At 52.5% G+C, this 5,142-nt stretch overlaps 1 protein-coding gene across 3 annotated transcripts in view; it reads right to left on the bottom strand.

The window, feature by feature from the left end:
• SLC2A9 (solute carrier family 2 member 9) overlaps nt 1-5,142 on the bottom strand; it is a 255,542-nt gene that overhangs the window by 66,372 nt on the left and 184,028 nt on the right. The window lies entirely within an intron of this gene.

Raw genomic sequence — 5,142 nt, forward strand, 5'->3', positions numbered from 1 at the left:
GGGGGCATGAGGGGGGAGGGGGGGGGGGGGAGGGGAGGGAAGGAATTAGGAGGGAAGACAATGGGGGGCCAGGGTGTTGGTTCCTGGCTCCCTTTCTCCAGGCACATTTTGGCTGGCTGAGTCTCTCCACTGAAGGTCATGGCTCCCGATGGATGGCCTGCCCACCCTACAGACCCACCCACCCGAATTAATCCGTCTAATCCGTCCTCCGACCTGGCTATCTGGACAGCACCCTCATCCCTTGAGCCTGACCACAATGCACTCCAGCAACCTGCCCCACTTCTCAGCCCCCCTCAATCTGCACCAACGCGTCTCACCGCATCCTTTCCTGTATCAGCCACCATACACTTGACTTAGCTCACACTGCTGTTCCCGGTCTGTCCCCCGACTAGGAGCTCTCCTTCTCCTGGGCAAGGGCTTTTGTCTCCTTTGTCCACTGATGTATCCCACACACCTACACCTGTGCGGGCACAGAGTAGGGGCCCCACCAGCACTTGCTGAGCGTTGGCGGAATAAACACACTCTGGCTCCAAGTTTCATCTTCCGATTTTCTTGGAAGGCAGGAGGGCATTTTCAGCTTTTTCCATGGCATCTGTCTGGTTCTCTTCTGGAACACTCGTAACCAACAAAAACTGTATTTGTTTGCTCGGGCTGCCGGCAAAAGGTTCACAAACTATGCGGTTTAAGTAACAGACATTTCTTCTCTCACGATTCTGGAGGCTGGGAGTCCGAGATCAAGGTGCCAGCAGGGCCGTGCTCCCTCCAAAGGTGCAGGGAAGACTGTTCCAAGGTTGTTCTAGCTGCTGGGAGTTTCTTGCCTTCTGTAGCATGCCTTCAAAATTCACATGATGCTGTGTGTGTGTGTGTGTGTGTGTGTGTGTGTGTGTGTGTGTGAATTTCCCCCTTTTAATAAGAATGCCAATTATATTGGATTGGTGGTCCCTCTATTCCAGAATGATCTTTCCTTAACTAATTACACCTGTAATGACTACCTCCTGAGGTACCGTTAGAGCTTCAACATATAAATTCTGTGGGGATGACAATTCAACCCGTAGTAATAATTAACATTTACTGAGCACCTGTCTTATGCCAAGTGCTGTGAATTCCTGTATAGCTCTCATGGTAAGACCTGTGGAGGTCTTACTGTATTACTCCCACTTTCCCTTAGAGAAAACAGGGGCTCAGAGAGGTTAACTAACTGGCCCAAGGTCACCCAGCGACCGAGCTCAGGGCCATGAGCCCATGGAGCCCAAACACTCCACCATCCTGCCTGGTTGTCGGTGCCCACTTTCTGCTCCAACAAGCACCAGATCCAGGGGCTCGAGATGCAGCTGTGAACTCTGAAGGTTTTGATTCCGAAACCGTGTGTTCGTTGGGGGGCAGAAGGGGGCGGGGGAACCAGTAGGATTCTTTTTCCCACTTGAATGCTAGACACAGCCCATTCCTGAGTAAGAATGACTTAATGTGGATTGCGCTCCCCCTGGTTAGAGAAGGCAGTCTCCGCTTCTCCTCGAAGGAATGAGGCTCGCGCTCCACAAGCTGCTGCCCCGTGTGTCAGCTGACACTCGGGCTCCCACGGCCTGCGTGACACACGGTGGGGGTTCGCTCACAGAGTTAACGCTGCGCCAAGAAAATCGATTTGGAAGACCAGTTGTTTCTGCAAGATGCAATGATTCACAGCTGCCCAAGCCGATGAGCAGTGCCAGGAGCCAAAATTAATTGCGAATCAAATGAACAAAAATGTCTTTCTCAAGTGTCCTGGGTCCCAAAGCCGTTTTAACAGACTGTCAAAAACTCGGTAAGAAGAAGAAAGATTGGAAAGTCCTTTCTGATAGGCTGCTGCCTCACAGGGCTGGACGAAACAGTGTCCGTCCGTATCTTGGGAAACGAGGCGATGAACACTTTGGAGAGGCCAAGGGGTTTAGCGAAGATTGGCTGTCAGCACTGCTGCCGTGGCCTTCATGCACACTGACGGCTGCCTCCACGACAGCTCTGTAAGGTGCTGGCTTAGTTTCCTGTGGCTGCCGTAGCGGATTAGCACAGACTCAGCGGATGAAGGAAGTCAGAAGTCTAACATGGGTCTCGTGGGGCAAAAATCACAGCTGCTGGCAGGGCTGTGTTCCTTCTGGGGGCTCTAGGGGAGAATCCGTCCCTTGCCTTTCCAGCTTCCAGAGGCCACCAGCTCTCCTTGGCTGGTGGCCCTTCTTCTACCAGAGACAGCAACTGCCACTCCAACATCTGCTTTTGTCCCTCGTGACCCCCAACCCTGCCTCTTTCACTTTTAAGGACCCTTGTGATGACACTGGGCCACCTGGTGAGTGCAGGATGACCCCCCCATCTCCAGATCCGTACCTTAACCACACCTGCAAAGCCTCTTCCGCTGTGTGAGGTTACATGCTTATGCTTCCAAGAATGACGACAGGGACATTTGGCGGGGGATGGGGGGGACAGTATTCTTACCACACGCAGGCCTGGCTATGTCCATTTTAAAGATGACAAACAAATTCCGAGATGTTGGGCAATTTTCCCCAGACCACTCAGCTGCAGGTGGGTCACTGGGCTCTGAATTCAGAGCTGCTGGGCCCTACAGCCTTAGCTCTTTCTCCCCTCTTTTTCTTAGCTCCACCTCAGACTCCCTGCCTCATGCTGGAGTCAATCTCGAGGTGCTCCAGAGATTAGGCTAAATGCTACCGTGTTAAGAACTGCTCCCAACGAACTCTTCTGCATCTCTGTCTCCTTTAGAAGACACACTGGGAGGGGTGCAGATGACTGGGGCCAGGTGCACAGGGCCAGGCGACAGGCTGCCAGTGCGCTTCCCTTCCCATCGTCGGGCTCATGTCTGCTGGACCTTCAGGGCTCGCCTTCCTGGGGCCCTCCTCCAGGAAGCCCTCCCAGGAGAGTTCATCCCAGGGCTGCACGTGGTATGTGTCTGTTTCTGGATCTTTCTCCCTAGAACGCGGCGACGTCACTGGTGACCCCCTAGCACAAGCATGCTATGGGTGTGCTGGAACTGCTTGTGGAACGGATGCGTGCGTGCATGAACGACTCTACCGTGACGGCTATGAAGCCGTCACTCCCCACAGAGGGCCCGCAGGGAGGTTGCTCTGGAACACACATGCCACGTGACCATGACCCACCATGATCCACACTTGAAGGCAGGAGGCAGGCAGACTCCCAGTCTGACCCCTGCCTCTCCCAGGAGGGGGAAGTCACTTTCCCTCCTTCCTGCGATTAGCACTTCCAAGAAGTGCTCTGTCAAATACTGTCGGCTTTTAGTGAAGATGATCCACGGGCCAGAGAGAGGGCACCGGAAGGAGGGCACGTGGGGTCAGGGAGACGGGGTTGGAGGCATCGTTACTCTCTCTGCTCCTCTTTCGAACCAGGGCGACAACCTGACTTTGAGGAGTGATGTGAGTGAGCGTTCCTGAGATCCCAGGTAAAGCACTTCTGGGTCCTGGGGAGCGGCGGGGGCCCTCGATGCCAGCTCTCCCCACTCCCTACTGGCTGTGCGATCCTGAGCAAGCCAGCTCTTTGGGACTTGGTTTCCTCACCTATCAGAAGATTGCGAGAGTCCTCGTAAAACCCTGCTCTCTGCAGGCGTGTTCATCACAGCCTTACTTGAGATGACAAGTGTCGACAAATGGGGTACTTCACACTCTGTGAGCCCACACCGTTTGCCAGGCACCGCTGGCATGTATTCACCTGTTCAATCCTGACCCCATCTCTATAAGGCAAGGGCAACGTCCTTGTTAAAGAAATGAGGAAACCGAGTCACAGAGCTGTTGAATAACTTCGCCAGGGTCACGCAGCTCAAAAGGAACGGAGCTGGGGTCAGAATCCAGGCTCTGCCGTCCAGGCTCCGAAGGGGGACACCCAACAGCCCCAGCCCCACAGACAGCAGTTGGGGCACGGACGGGACCGTCGACTTCCGAAGAGCCACAACCAGCGTTAATTCCCAGGGGCGACGATCAGCATGCTTTTCTGTATACACCTTACACTCCAACAAAACGTTTCTCAGACAAGAAAACGGAAAGGAAACCAGAAAGCAATTCTGGCATGAGGTTATGTGAACAAAAGCAGGATTACTACGTGTCAGAACAGAACATCCACCTGTGCACAGAAAGGCCAAGGGGAGATTTTACCACAGGTCCTTGGGTCATATGATTGTGGATCTCTTCTTCGGTTCTTTCTATTTTTCTGAATTCTACAAATTTACCTTAATGAGCTCATGCTGATTTCTTACAACAACAAAATACTTAACCAAAAAACTCCCAAAACCAACCCTGTAACTTCCTATCATTATCATTCTAGACTGACTGTGCTTTTTCACGGATCACCGTAAACACTGACAGCCACAGACTGGGGAGGGAGTCTGAAACTCAAAAGGAGAATTTTGTGAAACTCCCAGATTGTGAAGCAGTGAGGTATTTTCCTCTAAGAACAAGGCCATGGGAGAAAGCAGAGGGAGACGGAACATCAGTCCTCAACGCTTCCCTGACGTCCATTTTTAGAAGCATCTTGTTAGGATGCCCGTTGAGAGCAAGGAGCAAAATAGCGTTCTGTTGGAAGTGAGTCAGAAGTGCCACTGGGAGCCTCTGCCTGTTTGCAGAGGTCAATCCTCCAGGAGAAGTCGGTGCACGCGAGTGGAAATAAATGAGCTTCTCCATTAAGGTCAGAGAACCTCACTCTGATTCCCCCGCCTCCTCTCTGTCCTTTGGAAGTGAGCCCCGTCGTGTACTACGTGCCCAAAATGTGAGGCACGGACCTCACCCCAACAAGGTAGAAGAGAATCCGACAGCTCATCAAAGGGGAAACCGAAGCTCAGACAGGTTGAAAGCAGTGTCTAGCATCACACGGCCAAGAAGTTCCAGAACCAGGACTCAAGCCTAGTTTGGTCTGATTGCCAGGCCTGTGCGGTTTCTGCTGGATTGTGAAATTGCCAACTTCCTCCCTACAGTGTATTTATTGTGCATCTTTGAGGTTGACAGTGATGAGTTCTGTGTCTTCTTTTGGACACTTTTGCTTCTTGTTAAACTCTTTTTTAAAAATGTTTATTCATTTATTTTTGAGAGAGAGAGAAGGGGAGAGGGAGAGGGAGAGGGAGAGGGAGAGGGAGAGGGAGAGGGAGAGGGAGAGGGAGAG

Source organism: Panthera uncia, chromosome B1, assembly GCF_023721935.1.
Source record: "Panthera uncia isolate 11264 chromosome B1, Puncia_PCG_1.0, whole genome shotgun sequence".
NCBI classification, from domain to species: Eukaryota; Metazoa; Chordata; class Mammalia; order Carnivora; family Felidae; genus Panthera; species Panthera uncia.